The sequence below is a fragment of the Pieris brassicae genome, unplaced genomic scaffold, assembly GCF_905147105.1.
Source record: "Pieris brassicae unplaced genomic scaffold, ilPieBrab1.1, whole genome shotgun sequence".
Taxonomy (NCBI): Eukaryota; Metazoa; Arthropoda; class Insecta; order Lepidoptera; family Pieridae; genus Pieris; species Pieris brassicae.
The window spans coordinates 53,090-80,759 of NW_025576193.1; the positions used below are offsets into that span (position 1 = coordinate 53,090).

General features: G+C 37.4%; 3 long non-coding RNA genes across 6 annotated transcripts; 2 read left to right on the top strand and 1 right to left on the bottom strand.

Annotated features, from left to right (window-relative positions):
* The first annotated feature begins 15,815 nt into the window (after positions 1-15,815).
* Positions 15,816-17,292, top strand: LOC123719710. The gene is made up of 3 exons (XR_006755778.1): positions 15,816-16,550; positions 16,631-17,005; positions 17,233-17,292. It is a non-coding gene; the product is annotated as an uncharacterized LOC123719710 (long non-coding RNA).
* Positions 17,293-17,679: 387 nt separating this feature from the next.
* Positions 17,680-19,948, bottom strand: LOC123719709. Of its 2 annotated transcripts, none has more exons than XR_006755777.1 (2): positions 19,688-19,948; positions 17,680-17,784 (listed from the first exon to the last, which is right to left on the bottom strand). It is a non-coding gene; the product is annotated as an uncharacterized LOC123719709 (long non-coding RNA). The 2 variants fall into 2 exon arrangements; XR_006755776.1 differs by having other exon boundaries at positions 19,662-19,948.
* A 634-nt stretch (positions 19,949-20,582) lies between these two features.
* LOC123719708 lies at positions 20,583-23,475 on the top strand. 3 transcript variants are annotated; one of them, XR_006755774.1, is made up of 6 exons: positions 20,583-20,665; positions 20,818-21,052; positions 21,261-21,399; positions 21,994-22,037; positions 22,465-22,647; positions 23,130-23,475. It is a non-coding gene; the product is annotated as an uncharacterized LOC123719708 (long non-coding RNA). The 3 variants fall into 3 exon arrangements; XR_006755773.1 differs by having other exon boundaries at positions 20,585-20,708; XR_006755775.1 differs by lacking the exon at positions 21,994-22,037 and having other exon boundaries at positions 20,585-20,708.
* The last annotated feature ends 4,195 nt before the right edge of the window (positions 23,476-27,670 follow it).

Here is a 27,670-nt window from a genome sequence, read left to right on the forward strand (position 1 = left end):
ATTTGTAGCTGGGTTCTTCAAATAAGTTTAGCGATTGGTTTTAAAACATGTACAGAAATTAAGATAGAGCTAAGCGACAGGTTTTTACCCGTAATACGGCCTGAAAGAAGATCAAACTGGGAACGGTAAAACAAAAACCAAAAAAAAAATCCAGAACTGATGGCCTGGTAATTTGTGCACTGTCCTACTGTCTTAGGCTGTGCACTTTGCCCTCTACCGCGAATTAATAAGTGGACAATACTTCAGTCAAGGGTGTTGCATTACACTGGACCTTGCAAGAGGGTACTATTAGAAAGCTGATGCTATTTGTGGTTTTAAGTGAGCAAGGGTTGCAAAGGTGATGAATGGGAAATTAGTAAACGAAGTCTAATTTTACATACATATTGCTCCCAGCACTTAAAGTTGGCACTGCTGATAAACAAACTTGATTTACTTCAGATGAATTGGACTCTGCAGTATGTTAACATTCAGCAGAGCCTAGTCGTTCATGGCTTGTTTTTTGTGGGGGTCGTATTTGACTGTAATTCACTTTGGGTTTATTATATTACAAATGACAACAAAATTGCGTTTTGGCACAGCATATACCGGAATCGGAACGGAAAAAAGTCTCAATTTAAGTAACAAATCTAAAACTTTGATGTTATTTCATGTCGACAATTTAGCTTGCTTGTTAAGACTGTTATAATTTTTATATTAAAACTAGTATGTTTATAGTAAAATTACATATGACTTTTCTACATATATATATTCCCTGTGCATAATCAATACTTGACTTACACTAACAATAGTTTTCTTTTTATTATTTGTCTTAGTAGTGGATATGAAATACTTTTATTTGTGTCTGATGATAAAAATATCGTTCAACAGAATTGATAAGATATTGTAATGAAATTGAATGTAAGGAAATTATTGTATCAATTTGATCGGTTACCAATGAGTTTGTATTTGACAAATTATTTGATAAAGTAATGTCAAATTTACGTCATCTCCAGAAGTAATAGTATCCTAATAAAAGCGATGGCTGAATATAATAAGTAAGTTTTGAGTGAATTGAAATATGTTGTTGAAACATAATACTGAGAACAAGTAGGGTTGCAGTAGTAGTTGGTGTTATTCATATAATTAGGTATTTTGTGAGAAATGAAAGTGCTTCAAGTAATTGTTGTGCTTACGATAAGATTTTTTTTATGATTTTAATATATATTTTTGTTAAATTTATGTTTTGAACACGAGACTAGAATATCAATTTTACATGATAAAATCACTTTTGTATAAAGGATCATAAAGGGATCACAATAGATTTAGTTATGTAAACTTTATTGTGAATCTGCTGTGAATATGAAGAGGTTACAGCAGATTTTGTTATTTAAAACTATTGTGAATGTGAAGAGGTCACAATAGATTTGATTATGTAACACTATTGTGACTATGAAGAGGTCACAATAGATTTGGTTATGTAAGACTATTGTGAATGTGAAGAGGTCACAATAGATTTGGTTATGTAAGACTATTGTGAATGTGAAGAGGTCACAATAGATTTGGTTATGTAAGACTATTGTGAATGTGAAGAGGTCACAATAGATTTGGTTATGTAAGACTATTGTGAATGTAAAGAGGTCACAATAGATTTGGTTATGTAAGACTATTGTGAATGTAAAGAGGTCACAATAGATTTGGTTATGTAAAACTATTGTGAATATTAAGAGGTCACAAGAGATTTGGTTATGTAAGACTATTGTGAATGTAAAGAGGTCACAAGAGATTTGGTTATGTAACACTATTGTGAATGTGAAGAGGTCACAATAGATTTGGTTATGTAAAACTATTGTGAATATTAAGAGGTCACAATAGATTTGGTTATGTAAGACTATTGTGAATGTAAAGAGGTCACAAGAGATTTGGTTATGTAACACTATTGTGAATGTGAAGAGGTCACAATAGATTTGGTTATGTAAAACTATTGTGAATATTAAGAGGTCACAAGAGATTTGGTTATGTAACACTATTGTGAATGTGAAGAGGTCACAATAGATTTGGTTATGTAAAACTATTGTGAATATTAAGAGGTCACAATAGATTTAGTTAGTAAGACAATTGTAAATTATTGATAAGATTGATGACTTGATATTTTAAAAGAGTACCGAGAGTTTTTTACGCCGGCTTTTTCTCTCGGCCTACACCCTGTGTCTTCTTTGCCGATGAGTAGGGATGTCTACCGAGACAAATTCATATATTCCTTAATAAATGAACATAAATAATTAGTAACGTCACAATGGATTAAATTTAACTCTCTGTAGTTATAGATGTAATTCAAAAGTTAAAGTTAAAATTTCGTTTCTAATTTGAGTTGTATGTTACAAAGCATTCTTTTTTTTGCGAGACGCAAACATTGTCAGGAAAGGCCGACTGTTAGCTTCTAATATTAATTTAATTAAATTCTAAACATTTTTATAAAACATATTCTTAAGAATCTTGCTACAAGTGCGCATGTGCAATAGTTACTCATTTCATTCGTTCGGTTGTTTACGAGTTGTTACGAATTGACTCGACCATTTTCGCGAAGTGGGATGGTCGCGTCGGAGGAGGGAGTTGTGATGATAAAAGAGGTTGTGACACATGCGCACGGGCCTTTTCTTCGTACAAGTTTGAAGTTATACAGTTCACGTAAAATCAGTGAAGTAAATTATAGTGAATTAGGTCATCATTGAAGTGTTTAATTTCCTACCCTAAGAACTAAATCAACTACCGCTAACACTTGTTAATATTTCAGTTTTCTATAAATTAAATTTTAATTTCAAAAATTCTTAAAAGGCCGGCAACACACTCGCGAACATTGAGTTCTATAAAAAATACTTATAAATAATATTCTTGTTTGTATTTAACTTCAACAAAGTCATAAAAATTCTTAATAGGCCGGCAACGCACTCGCAAAGCTGACATTGAGATTGTCCATGGACAATCTGTTCGTTTACCACCTATTCCATAAAAAACAGTAATTGGTAATAATCTTGTTTGTATTTAAATTTTCTTAAAATTTCAATACATAAGTCATAAAAATTCTTAAAAGGCCGGCAACACACTCGCGAACACTTCGACATTAAGCGTGTACGTTAACGGGGGTATCAGTTAACATCAGATAAGGCTCCTGCCCGTTAACACCTGTTCTATAAGAAATACTAATAAATAATATTCTTGTTTGTATTTAACTTCAAATAAGTCATACAAATTCTTAATAGGCCGGCAACGCACTCGCGAACTTGACATTGAGATTGTCCACGGAAAATCCGTTCGTTAACCACCTGTTCCATGAAAAACAGTAATAATCTTGTCAATATTTCAGTTTTCTATAAATTACAATTTTTAATTTCAAAAATTCTTAAAAGGCCTGCAACACACTCGCGAACATTGAGAGTGTGCATTAACGGCGGTATCAGTTAAAAACATATAAGGCTCGTGTCCGTTACCCCTGTTCCAAAAAAAACAGTAATTGGTATCTTGTTTGTATTTAAATTTTCTTAAAATTTCAATACATAAGTCATAAAAATTCTTAAAAGGCCGGCAACACACTCGCGAATACTTCGACATTAAGCGTGTACGTTAACGGGGGTATCAGTTAACATCAGATAAGGCTCCTGCCCGTTAACACCTGTTCTATAAGAAATACTAATAAATAATATTCTTATTTGTATTTATTGTAATAAAACAACGTGACTGAGCGAGTACCGGAAAAGAACTGAACTTTATTTTCTAAAGACAAAAGTAAAGAATCTCATAGACAACATTTGATGACACTCTGGTACAAGATGTCGCTAGTAGTAGGTACATCTATATTTTGCTATTTATAATACTCCCACTCAAAATATAGATACTATATAAACAAAAGAAACAATTACACTTTAACAATACCTAAAGTATTCAAATGTTTATAATGTTTTACAGCAGCGAGACTTTTTGTAAACAAATCTGCAGGCATATTTGATGTACATAGATAATTAACACTTATAATGTTTTCATTAATTAATTCTCTACAATAATGATATCTGACATCAATATGCTTCGTTTTATTATGGAATACAGGGTTTAACAACAATTTCTGTGCGCTCATACTATCATTATATAAAATGATCTTATACATCCTTTTAGTAAGTTCAAATTGTAAATTTCTCAAATAAACTGCCTCTTTGCAGGCTTCTGATATGGATACATATTCAGATTCGGTACTAGAAAGTGTAATACATTTTTGCTTACTACAACTCCAAGATATAACAGACCCAGACAAAGTATAACAAAATCCTGAATATGATTTCCTATCATTAACATCACTGCACCAGTCTGCATCAACATAACCTTCAATGTTTGCATTTTTGCCCTTACTATATTTTAAACCTAAATCTTTTGTCCCTTTCAAATACCTTAAAATTCTTTTGGCATAAACCCATTGTTGTTCAGTATTACAATTATTGCATTGACTTAAATATGACACTGCATAAGCTATATCGGGTCGTGTGAGCACAACCAAATACATTAGGCTCCCGATAAGCTGCTGATAGGGATTTTGATTACTACAATCATTTTCCTTCTTACATTTTAAGTTGACCTCCATTGGAGTATTCACAGTGTTACAATCAACCATATTGAACTTAGTCAACAATCTATCAATATATTTTTCTTGACTTAAAGTCACAGTACAATTATTATTTTGTTTATCAAATACAACTGACATGCCAAGACATTCCTTTACAATTCCCAAGTCTTTTAATACAAAAATCTTATTCAACATATCCTTAAGATTACTAGTTTCATTTCTATCATTTGAGAATACAAAGAAATCATCGACATATAATGTCACGATGGTTTTACTGCTGCCAGCAAATTTTGTATATAAACATGACTCTATTTGGGACTTAATATAACCATTAGCTAACATGCAACCATCCACTTTCTTATGCCATGCACGAGATGCCTGTTTGAGACCATATATAGATTTGGTCAATTTTAAAACTTTATTATTTGGACAGACATAACCTAAAGGCTTTTGCATATATATTGTCTCAGACAGATCTCCATTTAAGAAAGCAGTTTTCACATCAAGATGTGTTACTTCTAGGTTGAACTGCACTGATAATGCGAATAATAACCTAAGTGTTGTATGCCGTACTACTGGAGAAAATGTTTCACTATAGTCCACACCATATTTTTGACTACACCCTTTAGCCACAAGTCTGGCTCGATAGCGGACATTATTTTCACTATGACACTTTTTTTTTAGAACCCACTTGCACTTAACTATATTGCCACTTGCAGGAATATCAACAACTTCCCATGCTTTGTTGTCTTCAAAGCTTTTCAGCTCTTCTTTCACTGCCTGTTCCCATTGCTCCTTCTCTGGTCCCCTTAGTGCTTCTTCTAATGTCAGTTCATCACTAAAATATTCATTACACTGTTCTGTGCACATATATCCAAACCTTTCTGGTTTTTGTCTCACCCGTTGTGACTTTGATGTGGTTTCTGGTTGCTGTTCTTCCTCAGATGTCATGGACTCCTCCTCTGGTACATAGGTTTCATCCATGTCATTCGTTAAAATGAATGAATCCTCTCCATCATGGTCTGACACCTCTCCCACTGAAGATGTATGTGGACTATTTTCTGCTGGTTTGTCTTCTACCACTTCCATTTCAATCATATTTTCTTGATGAGATAACTTTTCATTTATGAAGACAACATCTCGACTGGTTATAATAGCCTTTGTTGAAGGATTGTATAACCTATACCCTTTGACATCCTCAGGGTAACCAACCAGTATGCATTGTTCTGATTTCTTGTCCCACTTACGTCTTCTCTCCTTGGGTATATGTCTCATGACAGTACTACCAAAAATCCTTAAATGACTGAGGTTGGGTTTGCCTCCTGTCCACAACTCGTACGGTGTACAGTGGTTCAATCCACCTTTTACAATTCTATTTTGTAAATAGACTGCTGTGTTAATGGCTTCAGCCCAAAATTCCTTGCCTAATCTTGCATCAAATAAAAGGCATCTTGCTTTCTCGATCAGAGTCCTATTCATACATTCACAAAACCCGTTTTGCTCAGGAGTATAGGGATTGGTTCTTTGATGAATTATACCCAGTTTCTTCAAATAATTATCAAAATCTCTGTTACAGAACTCTGTGCCATTATCACTTTTTATTTTACAAGTATTTTTATTTTATTTGACGTTGAATTCTCAACTCTTGCTTTATATTCTTTAAAATATTGTAAAGTCTCATTTTTACCTTTTAAAAAATAAACATATGTCATGCTGCTGTGATCATCAACAAAAATGAGAAAGTACCTTGATCCTCCTAGCGATACATTCTCCATTGGGCCACATATATCACTGTGTACTATTTCCAATAGCTTAGTACTCCTGTTCCCTTTATTATCGAAGGGCAACCGACTTTGCTTTCCTTCACAGCACACTATACAGTTGGACTTGTTGATGTCGGCCTTCTCAGTTAATTTGACCCCTTCCACAGCATCCTGCATTTTATTCATGTTATCACTGTTGACATGTCCCAATCTACGATGCCAAACTTCTGGAGACTGCTGTTGCTGCCACCAAACAAGATGAAGTATTTAGTTTATAAACTCCATTTATAAGTGATACAGTCGCTACTAGAGTGTCCTGTTTATTAAATATCTCGCATCCATCGCTTGTAAAATACACCTTGTTACCCTGCCTTATCAGTTGGCTTACTGACAATAAGTTGGTAGATAATTTGGGCACACACAACACTTTTTCAACAGTTATGTTAAAGTCACATCCTTCAGTTGATGTTGTTATGTTTACTTTTCCACAACACAACACTGGGATTTTATTCAGGTTAGCAACCATGATTTCCTTGGTGAACCCAGAATAACATTCGTCGACCATCCAATCTTTATTGCTTGTCAAATGCGAACTTGACCCAGAGTCGACATACCAGTCACTCTTGTCAAATATTCTGCTAAAAAACACGGCACTGAATGCATTACTTGTTTTTGACGATTTATTTTCAGAATTCTTATAAGATTTATCTTCTTTTTTTTTTTTTTTTTTTTTTCCCTTTCTTGGCCTGCACGGTTTGTGCGTCAGCCATGCAAAAAAGTTAGGAAGTGTGTTATTAGATTTATTTTATTGGTTTGGAAATTGGATCGGAATTTTGAAAAGGATCAGATAAATTAGGTATATAATAAGTACATAAATGATTATAATTTTATATTGTTATGAAAAATGAAACTGGCTAAAATTCTATATACATCAATATTTATATTAGATAGAAGGATAGAGATTGAAGTAGGAAAAGGAATTTTAATGGACAAAAGCGAGGAAATAAAAGCGGAACGGTCATGTTGAGGACAGGCAAAAGATTTATCTTTATAAGTGCATTGATTACGGTAGTGGCCATGTTGTTTACAATTATAACATTTGACGTGTTGTTTTTCTTTGACAGATGTCGACATTCGTTCATTCTCACCATCTTTCTTGTACATAGACTGTGTACTCTTTACACTCTTTGATTTTTGATTCTTGCGGAAACAAGCAAACGCATTGTTGGCATCACTGTCTTCCGGTTCAATGTCCATCAATTTCCCTTTAATGGCGTCGGTTGTGATTATCAAGCCCGAATGCTCGATTGCCATTATCATGGGCATATATTTTTCAGATAATCCAGCCAACATGATAGATCCGATCCACTCATCACTTATGCCAAAACCCGTACCTTGTAATTTCTGACCAGCTTCAACAATTTGTGTTACATATGACGTCATCGAAGTGCAATTTTCTAATCGAATAGAAATTAAATTCCTCAGAAGACTTATTTTTCTTGTAAATCCCGAGTCATCGAATAACATCTTCAATTTATCCCACAATTCTTTCGATGTTGCTACATTCTTTATATTTTAGGGAATTTTGGTTTAGGGTGATTGGTCCTTATTTGGTTAAAATAAAACTTCCTAATAATTCGTTGAGAAGAGGTGAAAATGGAATGTGGAATGTGTTTAATTTTTAAAAACTGTAGATTTATATACAAAAATTATCCTACCTGGCCACTAGTGGTAAACATGTGGTACCAAGATGCGAAGGGTGCGTAGACAATAAAATCGAGGCGCGGCAAAAGGTTGTCCTAACGGTAACGCAATTAACTGTTCTTTTCAGAACGAATTATTGTTTCATGACGACACGTACTAATCACCTACAGGATTCCCCCTCTAGCGAAGCGTACCGGCAGGCGTATAACGCGGCCTCGGCGAGTTGTTCTTGTAGGTATTGAGGTGTTCCCAGTGTCTTGTTGTTTCACGTTGTTGTCATTTTGATGTTTCAGGCTATTTGATGGTTCATGTAGTTCGCTCGCACTTGATGTGTTTTGCTCGTTGCAGGTACTCGTTGTTGTATCAGTAGGCACATCTTGCTCGGTGATAGTGTAGGCAGGTTTGAGTCTGTCGATAGAGATATTCATTTCACGGTTAGGTAACTGCAGCGTGAATATCTTGCTGTCTCGTTTCAGCACGCGATAGGGTCCGTCGTAAGGTGCTTGTAATGGCTTCTTTACGGCGTCTATGCGTACGAATACGTATTCACATGATTGCAGGTCGCGGTGAACGAATATGGGTTTTGTGTTGCTGTGTGGTTGACTCGGCATTGGTTGCAAGTTACGTATTGCGTCGCGCAGCTGATCGATGTAGCCAGAGTCCATGATGACGTCATTGCGGGTCGTTGATAAGAAATCACCGGGTAAGCGTATGTTGCAACCGTAGGTAAGCTGAGCGGCGCTTACGCCGGTGTCACTTCGCATAGCGGCGCGTAATCCGAGTAGGACGGTTGGTAGCTCGTTGATCCAGCTTCTTGCGGTCTGTAGTCTTGCTTTTAATGCGGCTTTAAGGACACGGTGCCATCGTTCGATGATACCGTTACACTGTGCGTGGTATGAAGTTGTACGCGTTTTTTCGATTCCTAGTAAGCGAGAAAGAGATGCAAATACTCTGCTTTCAAATTGGCGTCCTTGGTCCGTTGTTATTGTTACAGGACAACCGAAACGGGAAATCCAACCTTCGTATACCGCTTTGGCGACGTCTTCAGCTGATATTTCGCATAATGGGTATGCTTCGGGCCATCTTGTTGCTCTGTCGATCATTGTCACGAGGTATCGATGACCGCTGGCCGCGGTAGGTAGCGGACCAACGATATCGATGTGAACGTGTTCGAATCGTTCGGTTGGTGAAAAAATTGATAATTGACTTGATGTGTGGCGTTGTATTTTGGCGCGCTGACACTGTAGGCATACTTTTGCCCACTTGCCGACGTCTGCGTTCATTGAGGGCCAGAAGTAACGTTGCGTAATTAATTTTCTCGTAGTCTTGATTCCAGGGTGGCTAACGTTATGTACTGCGTTGAATGCGGTACGTCGGTATTCTTCTGGTAGGTACGGACGTAACTGTGAGGTTGAAGTTTCGCAGTGTAATTTGATATTTGAGACGGGCAGGTTGACTTTCTTGAAACATAAGTTGCTCTGTAGACTGAGTGCTTTAATGGTATCGCTATCGCGCTCTTGAGCTTCTGCAAGTAGATTGTAGTCGATCGGCGACGGACAGGTGATTGCTTCGACACGTGATAATGCATCTGCGGCTGCATTTTGAGATCCACTGACGTGTCGTATATCAGTGGTAAATTCGCTGATATAAAGTAGCTGTCGGGTGCGTCTCGGTGATTCGCTGTTTGTATTTGTTTTTGTGTAAGCGAAAGTTAGCGGCTTGTGGTCGGTGAATATTATTATTTCTCGTCCCTCGAACATTTTGCGAAAATGTTTGACAGCCATGTAGATGGCGAGTAGCTCTCGATCGTAGGTACTGTAGCGAGTCTGTGCGTCGGTGAATTTCTTCGAGAAATAGCCGAGTGGTTGCCATGACTTGTTGATAAATTGATTGAGTGCGGCACCAGCTGTTTTGTCGCTAGCGTCGCTGAATATAGCAAGTGTCGCCTGGTGAGACGGATGAGCAAGTAAAGCGGCGTTTTTTATGCTCTCTTTACATGCTTCATAAGCTTGCGTTGATTCAGTGGTCCAGTCGATCTTAGTTTTGTCACGCTTCTTGACGTTGTGCAGGTAGGTATTTAACGGCGCTTGTATGGTGGCGGCATCTTTGATATTTTCACGGTAAAAGTTTATCATACCGAGAAAACGTCGTAGTTCTTCTACGGTTTGTGGTTTTGGAAAATCTGTAATAGCTTGTACCTTCTCTTGGGGTGGCTGTATTCCTTCCGCTGTGACTTGGTGACCGAGGAATTTCACAGTTGGCTGGCCGAAAACACATTTTGATGGGTTGATGGTGATGCCGTATTCTTCTAGTCGCTGTAATACGATGCGTACATGTTTTCGGTGCTCTTCCTCGTCGATTGATGCTATGAGTAGATCATCAACGAAAGGAAATACGAAGTCGAGTTCGCGCAGTACTTCGTGAATAAAGCGTTGGAAAGTCTGTCCGGCGTTCTTTAGACCAGGACACATGCGCGGAAACTCGAAAAGACCAAAAGGTGTGATGATAGCGGTTTTCTCCACATCTTGCTCGCTGACTGGCAGTTGTTGGTACGCGCGATTAAGGTCGAGTGTGGAGAAAATTTTCTTCCCTGCGAGTAGGTATGTGAAGTCACGTATACGTGGTATGGGATACCGATCGGGCTTGGTTATGGCGTTGAGCCTTCGGTAATCGCCACACACGCGTAGGTCTCCATTCTTCTTTGGCACGACGTGAAGAGGTGATGCCCAAGGGCTTTTGCTTGGTCTGCATAACCCTTGATCGATCATGTTTTGGAATTCTTTCCTGACCATTTCGTAACGATGCGGTGCAATGGGGCGTGGCTTGCAGTGAAGGGGCGGTCCATTTGTTTCAATGAAGTGTTCAACGGAATGTTTGGGACTAAGCTTCATTGAAGTGATTCTGGTTGTGCCTGGGAAATCTGCTAGTATGCTGTGGTAATTTTGCTCAATGTCAATACTACGAACTGTAGGTATGTCTGCAGTACTGAGTTGAGCGTTTGTTACCAGCTTTGTTTTCCCGTCGATCAATCTTCGGTTTTTTACATCGACAATGAGGTGGTGGTACTGCAAGAAATCTGCTCCCAGGATTGCCTTAGACACATCTGCTACGACGAATTTCCATGTGTATGGTCTTCGGAGGTTAAGATCAAGTTGGAGTGACTTCTCTCCGTATGTTGGAATGACCGTGTTGTTGGCGGCGTAGAGTTGAAATGGCAGTGGTTTTTCACGTGAGCCTTTTGTCTTTGGTAGCACGGAGATATTGGCTCCTGTGTCGACCAAAAAGGTAAGTTTCGTTACCCTGTCGGTAACGAAAAGGCGGTGTGATGATTCGGTAACGCCGGTTCCCGCCGCGGCCAGCGTTACTTTTAGTTTTCCGACTGATTTATGGGCTTGAAACTGCATGGTGGTGTGCATTTCTTCGCGTCCATACCGTAGCGATGATGGTAATAGCAGTACGGCATTGGAGATTTTTTCCGGCTTCGCTCTTCCATCTGTGACTCTCGTCGGTTTTCGTTGCGCTTTGTTGATGCGTTCCGCGAGCGTGAATGTGAATGGTGGCGGTGATTGTCGCGAGGTTGTGCTCGTAGCTCGGCAACTTCCAAAGACAACCTTCTTATTTCACCGATGAGGGTGTCGATGGTTGGTTGTTGTTCTGGAGTTGGTGGCGATGCTACAGGTGTGAAAGGCGTCGCGACGGCAGCGATGTATTGCGACGGCGTGTGGACTTCCATCATTTTGTCCGCGAGCAAGGTCAGGTCGTCAAGCGTCGTTTTGATTTTAAACGCTTCGCTGACGGCTAGCACGGAACGAATGTGTGGCGGCAGATGCTCGAGCCACATCATTTTGATGGTGCTCTCGGGAAATTTGTCCTTGTTAAGCTGCTTCATTTGCCTCATCAGCTGGCTGGGTTTCTGGTCTCCAAGCTCAACTTGCGACAGTAGCTTCTTCGTTTGTGCGCTGTTAGATTCTTCGTATAGCGATATTAAACGGTCTTTAATGGCGTTGTAGTAATCTGCTTCCGGCGGCGAGCAAATGAGATCAGCGATGTTTTGGATATCTTGCTTTTCAAGCTGTGCGATGACCATCTGGGCGAGCTGGGCCTGGCTTCGTTTCAGATCGGCGGTTGCTGCTTCGAAACTGCAGAACCAGAGGAGCGGCTGGTCGCGCCAGAATGGTGGAACACGGAGCGACAGTGAGATACCGGAGACTTCTTGGCTCGACGGTTGTGATGAAACTTGACGCTCTGCACCGGAATTTTCTGTGTTCGACATCTTCAAATTTCTTGGTGTTCTTCTCGGGGTCACCACTTTAGGGAATTTTGGTTTAGGGTGATTGGTCCTTATTTGGTTAAAATAAAACTTCCTAATAATTCGTTGAGAAGAGGTGAAAATGGAATGTGGAATGTGTTTAATTTTTAAAAACTGTAGATTTATATACAAAAATTATCCTACCTGGCCACTAGTGGTAAACATGTGGTACCAAGATGCGAAGGGTGCGTAGACAATAAAATCGAGGCGCGGCAAAAGGTTGTCCTAACGGTAACGCAATTAACTGTTCTTTTCAGAACGAATTATTGTTTCATGACGACACGTACTAATCACCTACAATATGAACATAAAGAGCCGGGTCAATTGTTAGAATCAACTTCGCTTTTGTTCTCGCATCGTCTGCAGCTGCTGGAGCAACGTTGGGCTCAGGTTTGATACACCCAACCATTCCCTCTAAGACAAGGAAATTTTCTGCTGCGAAACACCATTCACTGTAATTTTCACGCCCTTTCAGTTTCGGCACACTAATGTGATAGTTCGAACTGGACGCCATTACTGATGCCTGACGCGACACAATAAATCTGCACAACTCAACACACTTAGTCCTATTCTGCCACGAATTATTATTATCGATAATGTCCTGATAATCAATAATTATACTGTCGCGAGAACTAAGTACTTTTTATGAGCCAGGAGCGGCCTGGGCCCATAACCTGTAATAAAACAATGTGACTGAGCGAGTACCGGAAAAGAACTGAACTTTATTTTCTAAATACAAAAGTAAAGAATCTCATAGACAACATTTGATGACACTCTGGTACAAGATGTCGCTAGTAGTAGGTACATCTATATTTTGCTATTTATAATATTTATCTTCAAATAAGTCATACAAATTCTTAATAGGCCGGCAACGCACTCGCGAACTTGACATTAAGATTGTCCACGGACAATCTGTTCGTTTACCACCTGTTCCTAGAAAAACAGTAATAAGTAATAATCTTTTTAATATTTCAGTTTACTATAAATTACAATTTTTAAGTTTAAAAATTCTTAAAAGGCCTGCAACACACTCGCGAACATTGCGAGTGTGCAGTAACGGCGGTATCAGTTAAGATCATATAAGGCTCGTGTCCGTTACCCCTGTTCCATAAAAAATGTAATTGGTTATAATCTTGTTTGTATTTAAATTTTCTTAAAATTTCAATACATAAGTCATAAAAATTCTTAAAAGGCCGGCAACACACTCGCGAACCCTTCGACATTAAGCGTGTACGTTAACGGGGGGTATCGGTTAACATCAGATAAGGCTCCTGCCCGTTAACCCCTGTTCTATAAGAAATACTAATAAATAATATTCTTGTTTGTATTTAACTTCAAATAAGTCATACAAATTCTTAATAGGCCGGCAACGCACTCGCGAACTTGACATTGAGATTGTCCACGGAAAATCCGTTCGTTAACCACCTGTTCCATGAAAAACAGTAATAATCTTGTTAATATTTCAGTTTTCTATAAATTACAATTTTCAATTTCAAAAAATCTTAAAAGGCCTGCAACACACTCGCAAACATTGAGAGTGTGCATTAACGGCGGTATCAGTTAAGAACTGTTGTAATTCTTGTTAGGGCACGATAATTATACACACAGTATCCGTAATAAAGAAATATATTTACTGTTTAACTTGGAAGTGATATGTCTGCTTCCTACCACGATACACATTGGAATGAAACAGAAATGACCTGGAGCAGAGTGAGGTAAAGACAATTTGGCGCCTCGACAAGATGGCGGCTCGATCGCTCATTCAAATGACAGGAAAAAGTCAATACAATGATTAATTTTTGCAATATTACTCAAATAAATCAACATGCCCCCTCAAAAATTAATTCTTGTACAAATCAAATGCCTAAACAGAACTATATAACTTCCAAGCGAGTCTGGGAAAATACAAAAATAATGATCCAACATTTGTTGCTCGGATAAGGGAAAACCCAGAAAAACCTTATCAGATCATTTCATCATCTTAAATTCGATACATTATATACATTACATATAATTATCAGAACACAATGAATATAACAGAATAATTAAATTAATAACAAATAATAGCCAACTCATTAAATATTATAATTGTAAACCCATGTTTCTCCTCATTTCATGAAACGTAACCGCTGGTAATGGTTTTGTTAACGCATCTGCAAGTTGTTGACCTGTGGGAATGTTTTTTAGCTTTATTACATTTTTCTCTATTTGTTCCCTAGAAAAATGATATTTAATATCTATATGTTTTGTCCGCTTATGATTAGTCGGATTATTTGCTATGCTTATACAGCTGTTATTGTCTTCATATATTACAATAGGAGTGGATACATCAATATAAATACTCCTTACCAAAGATTTAAGCCATAAAGGCTTCATATAAGGCCATATACTCAGCCGCTGTGGAGGAGGCTGCTACTGACTATTGTTTCTTTGTTGTCCAGGTTATTGAACAATGTTCAAACAATTTAAATATATACCCGGTTGTACTCTTTCTATCATTTACATCATTACCTCCCCAATCGGAGTCCACATACCCAGTTAAGATGTTATTATATTCACACCTTTTATAACATAATTTAAAATCAGTTGTGCCTTTTAAATATCTAAGCACTTTTTTGAGGCATTGCCACAATTCTTTATTATTTTAATTTGTGTACCTACTTAATATATTAACGCTAGTGCTTAAGTCAGGTCGAGTACATAACATTATATACATTAGACAACCAATTAAATTGCGACATGGAGCAGTGTAATTTTTTTCTGAGTTTAGTGCTTCATAATTGAGTTTACTATCCATAGGAGTAGTTGCAGGTTTTTGTTGCAATCCTGCATGCAAAATTTATTTAAAACTGTTTTAATATAAGCACTTTGATCTAACATTATCATATCATCGCAACGAGTTATTTTAATTCCAAGAAATAATTTAATTTCATGTAAATCTGTCATTTTAAATTTACTCATTAAATATATTTTAAAACTGTTTATTGTATTTACATTAGCACTCACTATTACCAAATCATCAACATAAAGTACCACATATATATTTTTCTGTATATCTCCTTTATTTAGTATATAAATACATCTATCTACTGATGAATTCTGAAAACCCTCCCGCCTAAGAGACTGTTCAAAAATTTCAAACCAGTATCTAGCGGCTTGCTTTAGCCCATATAATGCTTTATTTAATTTACACACATAACCATTTTTGCAAGACACCCCTTCTGGAACTTTCATATATATTTCTTCCTGTAGTACCCCCTTTAGAAATGCAGTTTTTACGTCCATGTGATGTACAAGTAAATTATATTGATTAGCAAAAGCAATAATAAATCTAAAACTAGCTATTCTTGCAACAGGTGCAAAAGTCTCATTATAGTCTATGAGATATTCCTGGCTAAAAGCCCTAGCAACGAGTCGAGCTTTATAGCGTAAAGGCTTTCCGAATTCATCATTTTTTATATTAAACATCCATTTGCAATCTATAATATTTTTGTTATCTGGCCGTGGTACTAAAGTCCAATTTTTTATTTAAAAATAGAGAATTTAATTGCACCTTCCCAATGAACTCTATCGTCTCGTGTTTTAATCTCTTGAAACGAATTTGGTATTTTACACAAAATTGAACTAGCACACATAAGGTTATCATCGATTTCTTTATAAGAAATAGGGGGACGACTTTAAGCCTATCACTCCTACGTGGTTCAATACAACTGGTTGTGTCCTCATTATTTACGACCACTGAAAGATCATCAGAATGTGCATTTGGTTGTTCAAATTCGACGATGTCATGGTTAGTTTTGCGAATTTTCTGAGGAACTTCATAATCATCAGATTTACAGGTATCTGATTTATATCTGTCAGTTTTTTGAGACTTTATTGACTTTGAAATGTTGTCAATGTTAACATTATCATGAGAATTTACTATATTCTCTTCAGGTCGCAACGCAGGCCTGGATTGAAGTAATTTGTCTCATCTACTATGACATCTCTGGCAGTAATAAATATTTCGCATTTAGGATTCCAAACTTTATAACCGTTTGGTTCGTATCCCACAAGAATACCTTTCCATGACTTAACATCGAATTTTGTCTTATATAACTTATCATGCACATAAACTGTTGAACCAAAAAAAATTAAATATTTTATTTGTGGTTTTTTGTTATGCCACATTTACGAATTCAATCATCATGTAAGTAATTTATATATTATTTAACATTGTACATTATAGTATGAAGTTGTAATAATTTTAAGCAGCATTATTTTCTTTAGGTGACGTAATTGGTGAATAATATCGTAATTGAAAAGGATATTTCTCTTTAAATGTACAAGCTGTGTGTGATGCAGAAATAAAATATATTAATGTTGTTCCCCATGGCCTGGTGCCGCTCATGATGCAACAACTTTTGTAAACTCAGTTCTACAAGTTAATTCAAATTTATTGATAAGAAGGTAGAACTTGATAAATGTGCCAACTAAATTAACAGGTATATTTGTTTATAGCTTAATATCGTACAGGTCTACTGAGAAATCACTGGATGGTTGTTAATAGTGCTTACTCAAATATACCTTATTCATTAACACCATTTCTCTGACTGACCAGAGATATGATGAAGTACACATTAAGAATAGGAATACTATAGAGAGGTAAATATATAGTATAATTTAGAGTATTAATAATTATACTATGTCAAAAAGTTGCAAGATATGTGACCCAAATGAAACATGATGTAAGGTTAAAATATTTGTCTTTTTCGGAAAATTTGGAGTATGGAAATGTCGCTTTAACATTGTATTTATTACTAGCTTAAGTTCAAGCTATTGTTATTGCCACAGCTGTTATGCAAAATATTTGTAAGGATTATAATTTGTAGATATACCGGCAGAAGTTTTAGTTCCAACACTTGATACAGTTTCAAGTCAAGAAGTTAATGAAGGAAATCAAGACATAACTGAAAGAACAAGCTTTATTTATTATTTTGGAAAATTAATATATTCTTCTTAATTCTAGCAGAAACAAACATGTTGTATTTAAATGTCCTTTTGTACATATAAAATACTAGTACTTATTTTTCTTAGAAGAAAGTTAGTTAAAATTTTAATAAGTTATGTCGTTAATCTACCTATAAAATTAAATTATTATTTATCATAACCATGTAATGTAATGAAATATTAGGAAAAATAAATAAAACATAACATAATATAAAATTTATTTCATTATACTCTTATATATTACTAATATGTAATCCAATGTTATAAATGTAAACCAATGAAAATGTTAAAACCATCAACTTCAACTTCAACGAACATCAACGAACTGGTACAATTGGTTCAGGCTTTGTATAGTTATGCGCTTACCTACACATTCTGCGATTCATTTTTTATATTATAGATGACACTGATGACAAAGGCACTCTTCTCGGTTGCTGGAATGAGAGATAAGTTTCATTAGGTTAGAAAATTATGGTTCCCGAAACTAAGAGCCTTCTGAAAAGCGGTCACCACGTTCGAGTAGTCCACAAGAAAACAAATATGATGCCAAACTCATTGCCGTTAATAATTTTTCCTAACGTTTTAAATATGATAGCAAACGATGGAAAGCCATTAAATAAATTGACCAGGAAACCGTGTAAGCCTTCGCCCCATCGCCAAAGTTCTTTAGTAATTTTAGTAAGATGAGGAAATTGAATTGAATCACTATACATTTCTTAACAAAAGTCAACCGATTTAATTTAATAAATAATTTATAGGTTGGTCTGACGCACGATACCATTGTAAGTCCGGTAAAACTATCGATGGTTAAAATATTTACGCTCTAGACCCTTCGTGTAAAACCAGCCATATTCTGCTGCTGGACAGGCAGAGGTAGGCACGTAAGCCATCTAATTGTGCGAGATTTTGAAAAATTTGTTTATTATTATCATATTAACAGATTTAAGTTCTACATTTTATTATATACCCAAGAATTTACAAGAATTTCATTACTCTTTTCAGTATTTACAATAAATCCTTTAGCTTCAAGAAGTGTTCTAGCGTCCTGAATATTTTGTAAACATTCAGTGTAGCTGGAGGACATAAACTTAATATTTCTTGTGTTAGCTTCTAATATTAATTTAATTATTCTAAATTCTAAACATTTTTATGAAACATATTCTTAAGAATCTTGCTACAAGTGCGCATGTGCAATAGTTACTCATTTGACTCGTTCGGTTGTTTACGAGTTGTTACGAATGGACTCGACCATTTTCCCGAAGTGGGATGGTCGAGTCGGAGGAGGGAGTTGTGATTATAAAAGAGGTTGTGACACATGCGCAGGGGCCACTTTCGCTTCCGACCGCCGACCCGTGCGGATGTCTGCTCCAGTGCTCTCTCCGTGTGAGTCATCAGTGCTGTAGTGCCATCTCGCTCGCTCCGTGTGAGTCATCGCCGCTTGCCAGTGCGCACGCGCTGTCCGACCGCTGCCTTGCTGCCTGCTGCCCTCTCATTGGTCAGTCCGATCGCTGCCTTGCTGCCTGCCGCCCTCTCATTGGTCGCTTCGCTTCAATTTATGAACGCGGGTTTACCTGCGGCCCTCAGATAGCCACCTAACGGTGCCAAACGGTTATCTGTCGGTTAACGCCTTGTGCGGGAGTGTTTTTGTTGTAATTTATAGATTGTTCGAATTTGCTTTGTTCAGTCTCTGAATATAGTTTACTTTTAGGAACATCGCTGACCAAGAAAAAGGTATTTTATAACCTTTTATCCACGATAATAGAGTTGTATCACAAGTAATAAGTGAATAACATTCTTTGATAAACTACCAGTGAGCGCGAGGTGGCGCGCGCGGCGCTGGACGCGACTGCCTATAGTAGGCTGTGAGCAAGCTCCTTCATCCTGGATTCCCCTTTTGCCTATGATTAAATTCTTTTTGACCTTCTTTGTCCTTTTCTGATTTTGATGCGAGCTTGTAGTCAACTAATCGCTTACTGAATAGGTACTTGTATACCTATGTTCCTTGAAGTTGTTCTTTTAGATCTTTTAAGGCTATATAGAATAAAGTTGTGTCGTGTGACTGAGTCTTGGTATTGTGTGTCACATTGGAATCCGCATCCATAAGTAATTTTAATAGGTACATATTTCTTGTTTCCGCAGACAAGAACACTGTGAGTGGCCTCTGCTAAACAAGAAGTAGCTGTAGCATTTGGTTTCATTTGAAACCTGCGTCCTATATTAATCCTGTTTGAGATTGCGGTCTTTTCCTCTGGGTTCAAATTGGGTGCATTGATTAGAATACTTAGATAAAAGTTGTAAAGTGTAAGCTTACTGCAAGATCAAACTGTATGTCTTCACCTGGAGTATTAGACTTTGATGGATCTTCTCCCGATACCTGCAGCAGTTCATTGTCTCATCCAGCGACAAGTGGTCGTTAGGGCGGCGGCCGTGCGTTACCTGTTACGCGACGCTTTTGGTTATGTACGCCTTCGTTCGAGGATACTGGCTTGGATGGGTACTTTTTTGATATTAAAAAAGTACAGGATAATACAGAATTAGATAATACAGAAAGTTACAAACAATGAAAAAAAAATTTTCAGCTATAAATTTCATTTTAAAATCCACAACAGACCTTATGCAATCCAACTTTTTCAAAATTCCAGTAAGCAAATTTTTTTTTTTTTACTAATGATTTATTATTTTATAACCTGACCTGAAATAACATAAATCAAAACTTACTTTAACTCATCCGAGTAAGGATTAAGCCTTCTGCCAGATGACCTAGTAAGTCTGGGCATCGCAGCAAATTCCTCGCCAGGACTAGTCAGCCCACTAGGACCAGCAACCGGTTCGTCAAGGATCGGCGCAGAAGAGGAGGCCGTGACAAGCGGCTAATTTGAGTCCAACACTTGCACTTCACTTAACTCTTCAAACAATGGGCTTCGGAGACGCCATGGTAGTCAAACGTTGTAAGTTTATAGGAGTACGTAAAACGATTTCTACTGCAAGGGTGACAAACGATGACTGGACGCCATTAAACAAAATGAATGGCTTAAAAACAAATTTAGTGATCACCAAAAAGTATCGATACCCGAGTAGTATCGATATTTTCAATAACTTTTGTACTATCTACAAAACAAATATGGGCATTTAAACCGATGATCCATATTAGAAAGTTTAATGTCGATACCAGAGTAGTATCGATACTTTGAAAATTTTCGGAACCCTACACTAAGTGATTGACGTTTGACATCAATTATTTGTCAAATATATTTTGTAATTGCGTGTTACTTACCAATTTGTGTGAAAAGTTTTAATAAATGTATCTCATGAACCGTAAGTTTGCGCAACCTAAATCTTTGCAAAACTCTTTCTTTTAGTGAGTACTATCTACAAAAAAATGGGCATTTAAATCGACGGTCCATATTGGAAAGATTATCCAAAACAGCTTCACTATTAACTATGTCTAATGAATACTTTATTTTTAGTGTTAAAGTTTGGGCTAAATTTTGTTTTCCTAATGGTGATGGGACATCCATTGAATCATTAAAAACAGTGAATGCCCAGCATAGGATACTATGTGAAAATCATTTGAATGAATCTTCATTTACCAGCAGCGATAGGAAAAGACTTAACAAGTTAGATTAAGAGTGAATAGAGGAGGATATAGACCAATTAAAAAACAAACATTGTAGTCCATATAGAGCAAGTTATGACATCCAAGTGAGTATTTACATTCATATTCTACCTAAGTCAAATAGACAAATTTTTATAGTCATGCTTTTTTACATAGAGGTAGGTAGGCAGTACATTTCTGACACACATCTAGGTGATATATGGATGATTAAAAGTTTTCTATTTTCTCCATCCACTTATTGGATTTGTTATCTTTTTCGAATTTTTTATTCAATTATTTTTGTATATTTTCCAGGAACCATCAACTAGCAAAGGTATTTTGTAGGACTTGGACGTGAAAAAGTTCAGTGAACTTACACCTCAAAAGCAAACACTGTCTAAGAGATGCAGAAAAAATCTATCTGAAATAGTGAGGCTCTGAAAAAAGTTTCAAGGTGATAAAAACTCCAAAAGATCTATATTAAGTGTACTAACATCAAACGAACCTAGCAATGAAATATTAAAAAGCACATTAAATAATTCATTTTCTTTACTATTACAAAGCCAACTGAAAAACTTTATAAGAAAATTAACTGGAATGAGATGGACACTGGATGATAAAGTGAACGTCTTGAGCATCTATAAGAAATCAAACTTTTGTTTTATATTATTGATTAGGTTATTTTGAAAGAAAATATTTTTTTAACTGGATTATTATACATAATTATAAGTTTATAATAATACAAATAGTTTTAATCCGGTATAAAAAATTGGTTTCTTTCAATGTGTAAAAGCTATGTTAACCAAAGACAATACTAGGTTATTTTGTCAGCTCTCACAAAAGCTCTCACGAAATCACAAAAGACCAAGATGTCAATGATAATTTATGTAAAATGGCTTTTGATGAAATGTCAATAAGAAAAAATCTGACATATAACGTAAAACTCAATGCTAAGGCCGTACTAGTGTGATAGCAAACCATAGTCGAACTTTCATGGTTATCGGTGTTCGAAAATGCTGGAAACAGCCAATAGCATTTTACTTCTCAGGAGATTGTGACACAGCAGACAAGTCAGCAGCTCTTGTCGAGGAGGTAACCACTTCTTTAGAATATTATACAAAATGTGGTTGAATATTAATTTTTACAAATTTACATTGGCTTGTTTGCTTCTGTGCATGTTTAAAGATTTAATTTTTTTTAAACGGTATTTCCAATTTACACTAGATATACAAATAAACAGAAAACTAAACATAGGTTGGTGTAATAATTTAATTAATTGAACAGCGGAAAGATATTAAAACTTTTTTATGACTTATTTATCCATTGAACCATGACCATCCATTGACTTATTTCCCTGCATCGAGTAGTTGTTAGTATTGCCTTATTGCCTAATTAAAATAACTAATAATTGATGTACCTCTGCTGTACCATATTTATTTTCTTATTGCCGCTTGACCTGTGATTGGTTAAAATAATGCATTAATTGTTTTGAGAATAAGATCATAACCTTCCATTGCAGGTACAGTAAAGTGGAGCCACATAGAGGAGTTTTATAATAAAGATCGCGAGAATCCCAACCGTGTTTGCTCCAGCTTTAACCCAGCACCACTTACAACCAGTACAGAATGGCAAAAAGAAAATCAAAGAGCGCCTAGCAGATCAAATTTTAAGCCATTCGGTTGCAGTTGGAATATTTGCCAAAGTAAGTTTCAAAATTTTATTGAAAAGTACTTCAGTCCGCGATGGCCTCCTAAACTACTTAACCGATTTTAAATTAAATTGGCACACCGTGAGCGGTCTGGTCCAACTTAAGAGATAGGGTAGCTTAGATCTTTAATTATAGTCGCAATTTTATTTTATTGCAAATTATTTGTCTATAATTAATTGACAGTCACAATTATTCGACTGAATTGAGTAAGTGATCAATAGATGGCACTGCTATGGTAAACCGACAAACGTGTCATATAAGCTACAATTCAATATCATGATTACCACGTGTTATTGAGGCTAAAGTATGAACTTTTTTAATTTTTGGTGTTAGCCAACCACGTGTTACTTAGACCGAAGTGTAAATCAAATTCAAATTATAATACAGTGAAATTATTCTTTCGTGTCACGGTATTAAGGCTAACTAAAACCACATTCTATGGCAGCTAGTAATTATATAATTTATTTTACCTTCAGATGAATGATGACAAGACGCCCCTGGAACAACTGTCGCTGGACAAGCTTTTCGACTGAACGGAGATTCGACCGACAGGAAAGAGGTATAAACACTTATTATAATAATACTTGACATCTGTAATTGTGGATGTGATCCAAACCCCACGTCGGTCCAATTAAAAACTAGCTTAGGCAATTAGTAGCAGCGTTTTTAATACGCTGAAATTATTATTCTTCGAAGACACTAAACCTAGCTGCGCAACTGAATATCCCTGTAACAGCCAGGTGGAACCTCCAACCTCCCAGGGAAATTAAGTGGCATCGCCGACTCAGCTACGCCTACGTCTGGCTATGCTCTCGGGGTGTAACTCCCATGATTTAGTTAATCGTTATGAAACGAATAACTGTATGAAGAAGAGAGTGCCTGCGTCTGGCTATGCTCTCGGAGTGTAACTCCCATGATTTAGTTAATCGTTATGAAACGAATAACTGTATGAAGAAGAGAGTGCCTGCGTCTGGCTATGCTCTCGGGGTGTAACTCCCATGATTTAGTTAATCGTTATGAAACGAATAACTGTATGAAGAAGAGAGTGCCTGCGTCTGGCTATGCTCTCGGAGTGTAACTCCCATGATTTAGTTAATCGTTATGAAACGAATAACTGTATGAAGAAGAGAGTGCCTGCGTCTGGCTATGCTCTCGGGGTGTAACTCCCATGATTTAGTTAATCGTTATGAAACGAATAACTGTATGAAGAAGAAAGTGCCTGCGTCTGGCTATGCTCTCGGAGTGTAACTCCCATGATTAAGTTAATCGTTATGAAACGAATAACTGTATGTTGAAGAGAGTGACTGCGTCTGGCTATGCTCTCGGAGTGTAACTCCCATGATTTAGTTAATCGTTATGAAACGAATAACTGTATGTAGAAGAGAGTGCCTGCGTCTGGCTATGCTCTCGGAGTGTAACTCCCATGATTTAGTTAATCGTTATGAAACGAATAACTGTATGTAGAAGAGAGTGCCTACGTCTGGCTATGTATGCTCTCGGAGTGTAACTCCCATGATTTAGTTAATCGTTATGAAACGAATAACTGTATGTTGAAGAGAGTGCCTGCGTCTGGCTATGCTCTCGGAGTGTAACTCCCATGATTTAGTTAATCGTTATGAAACGAATAACTGTATGTAGAAGAGAGTGCCTACGTCTGGCTATGTATGCTCTCGGAGTGTAACTCCCATGATTTAGTTAATCGTTATGAAACGAATAACTGTATGTTGAAGAGAGTGCCTGCGTCTGGCTATGCTCTCGGAGTGTAACTCCCATGATTTAGTTAATCGTTATGAAACGAATAACTGTATGTAGAAGAGAGTGCCTGCGTCTGGCTATGCTCTCGGAGTGTAACTCCCATGATTTAGTTAATCGTTATGAAACGAATAACTGTATGTAGAAGAGAGTGCCTGCGTCTGGCTATGCTCTCGGAGTGTAACTCCCATGATTTAGTTAATCGTTATGAAACGAATAACTGTATGTAGAAGAGAGTGCCTGCGTCTGGCTATGCTCTCGGAGTGTAACTCCCATGATTTAGTTAATCGTTATGAAACGAATAACTGTATGTAGAAGAGAGTGCCTGCGTCTGGCTATGCTCTCGGAGTGTAACTCCCATGATTTAGTTAATCGTTATGAAACGAATAACTGTATGTAGAAGAGAGTGCCTGCGTCTGGCTATGCTCTCGGAGTGTAACTCCCATGATTTAGTTAATCGTTATGAAACGAATAACTGTATGTAGAAGAGAGTGCCTGCGTCTGGCTATGCTCTCGGAGTGTAACTCCCATGATTTAGTTAATCGTTATGAAACGAATAACTGTATGTAGAAGAGAGTGCCTGCGTCTGGCTATGCTCTCGGAGTGTAACTCCCATGATTTAGTTAATCGTTATGAAACGAATAACTGTATGTAGAAGAGAGTGCCTACGTCTGGCTATGTATGCTCTCGGAGTGTAACTCCCATGATTTAGTTAATCGTTATGAAACGAATAACTGTATGTTGAAGAGAGTGCCTGCGTCTGGCTATGCTCTCGGAGTGTAACTCCCATGATTTAGTTAATCGTTATGAAACGAATAACTGTATGTTGAAGAGAGTGCCTGCGTCTGGCTATGCTCTCGGAGTGTAACTCCCATGATTTAGTTAATAGTTATGAAACGAATAACTGTATGTTGAAGAGAGTGCCTGCGTCTGGCTATGCTCTCGGAGTGTAACTCCCATGATTTAGTTAATCGTTATGAAACGAATAACTGTATGTAGAAGAGAGTGCCTGCGTCTGGCTATGCTCTCGGAGTGTAACTCCCATGATTTAGTTAATCGTTATGAAACGAATAACTGTATGTTGAAGAGAGTGCCTGCGTCTAGCTATGCTCTCGGAGTGTAACTCCCATGATTTAGTTAATCGTTATGAAACGAATAACTGTATGTAGAAGAGAGTGCCTACGTCTGGCTATGTATGCTCTCGGAGTGTAACTCCCATGATTTAGTGAATCGTTATGAAACGAATAACTGTATGTTGAAGAGAGTGCCTGCGTCTGGCTATGCTCTCGGAGTGTAACTCCCATGATTTAGTTAATCGTTATGAAACGAATAACTGTATGTAGAAGAGAGTGCCTACGTCTGGCTATGTATGCTCTCGGGGTGTAACTCCCATGATTTAGTTAATCGTTATGAAACGAATAACTGTATGTTGAAGAGAGTGCCTTTGTCTGGCTATGCTCTCGGAGTGTAACTCCCATGATTTAGTTAATCGTTATGAAACGAATAACTGTATGTTGAAGAGAGTGCCTGCGTCTGGCTATGCTCTCGGAGTGTAACTCCCATGATTTAGTTAATCGTTATGAAACGAATAACTGTATGTTGAAGAGAGTGCCTGCGTCTGGCTATGCTCTCGGAGTGTAACTCCCATGATTTAGTTAATCGTTATGAAACGAATAACTGTATGTAGAAGAGAGTGCCTACGTCTGGCTATGTATGCTCTCGGAGTGTAACTCCCATGATTTAGTTAATCGTTATGAAACGAATAACTGTATGTAGAAGAGAGTGCCTGCGTCTGGCTATGCTCTCGGAGTGTAACTCCCATGATTTAGTTAATCGTTATGAAACGAATAACTGTACGTAGAAGAGAGTGCCTGCGTCTGGCTATGCTCTCGGAGTGTAACTCCCATGATTTAGTTAATCGTTATGAAACGAATAACTGTATGTAGAAGAGAGTGCCTACGTCTGGCTATGTATGCTCTCGGAGTGTAACTCCCATGATTTAGTTAATCGTTATGAAACGAATAACTGTATGTTGAAGAGAGTGCCTGCGTCTGGCTATGCTCTCGGAGTGTAACTCCCATGATTTAGTTAATCGTTATGAAACGAATAACTGTATGTTGAAGAGAGTGCCTGCGTCTGGCTATGCTCTCGGAGTGTAACTCCCATGATTTAGTTAATCGTTATGAAACGAATAACTGTATGTTGAAGAGAGTGCCTGCGTCTGGCTATGCTCTCGGAGTGTAACTCCCATGATTTAGTTAATCGTTATGAAACGAATAACTGTATGTAGAAGAGAGTGCCTACGTCTGGCTATGTATGCTCTCGGAGTGTAACTCCCATGATTTAGTTAATCGTTATGAAACGAATAACTGTATGTTGAAGAGAGTGCCTGCGTCTGGCTATGCTCTCGGAGTGTAACTCCCATGATTTAGTTAATCGTTATGAAACGAATAACTGTATGTTGAAGAGAGTGCCTGCGTCTGGCTATGCTCTCGGAGTGTAACTCCCATGATTTAGTTAATCGTTATGAAACGAATAACTGTATGTTGAAGAGAGTGCCTGCGTCTGGCTATGCTCTCGGAGTGTAACTCCCATGATTTAGTTAATCGTTATGAAACGAATAACTGTATGTAGAAGAGAGTGCCTACGTCTGGCTATGTATGCTCTCGGAGTGTAACTCCCATGATTTAGTTAATCGTTATGAAACGAATAACTGTATGTTGAAGAGAGTGCCTGCGTCTGGCTATGCTCTCGGAGTGTAACTCCCATGATTTAGTTAATAGTTATGAAACGAATAACTGTATGTAGAAGAGAGTGCCTGCGTCTGGCTATGCTCTCGGAGTGTAACTCCCATGATTTAGTTAATCGTTATGAAACGAATAACTGTATGTAGAAGAGAGTGCCTACGTCTGGCTATGTATGCTCTCGGAGTGTAACTCCCATGATTTAGTTAATCGTTATGAAACGAATAACTGTATGTAGAAGAGAGTGCCTGCGTCTGGCTATGCTCTCGGAGTGTAACTCCCATGATTTAGTTAATCGTTATGAAACGAATAACTGTACGTAGAAGAGAGTGCCTGCGTCTGGCTATGCTCTCGGAGTGTAACTCCCATGATTTAGTTAATCGTTATGAAACGAATAACTGTATGTAGAAGAGAGTGCCTACGTCTGGCTATGTATGCTCTCGGAGTGTAACTCCCATGATTTAGTAAATCGTTATGAAACGAATAACTGTATGTTGAAGAGAGTGCCTGCGTCTGGCTAT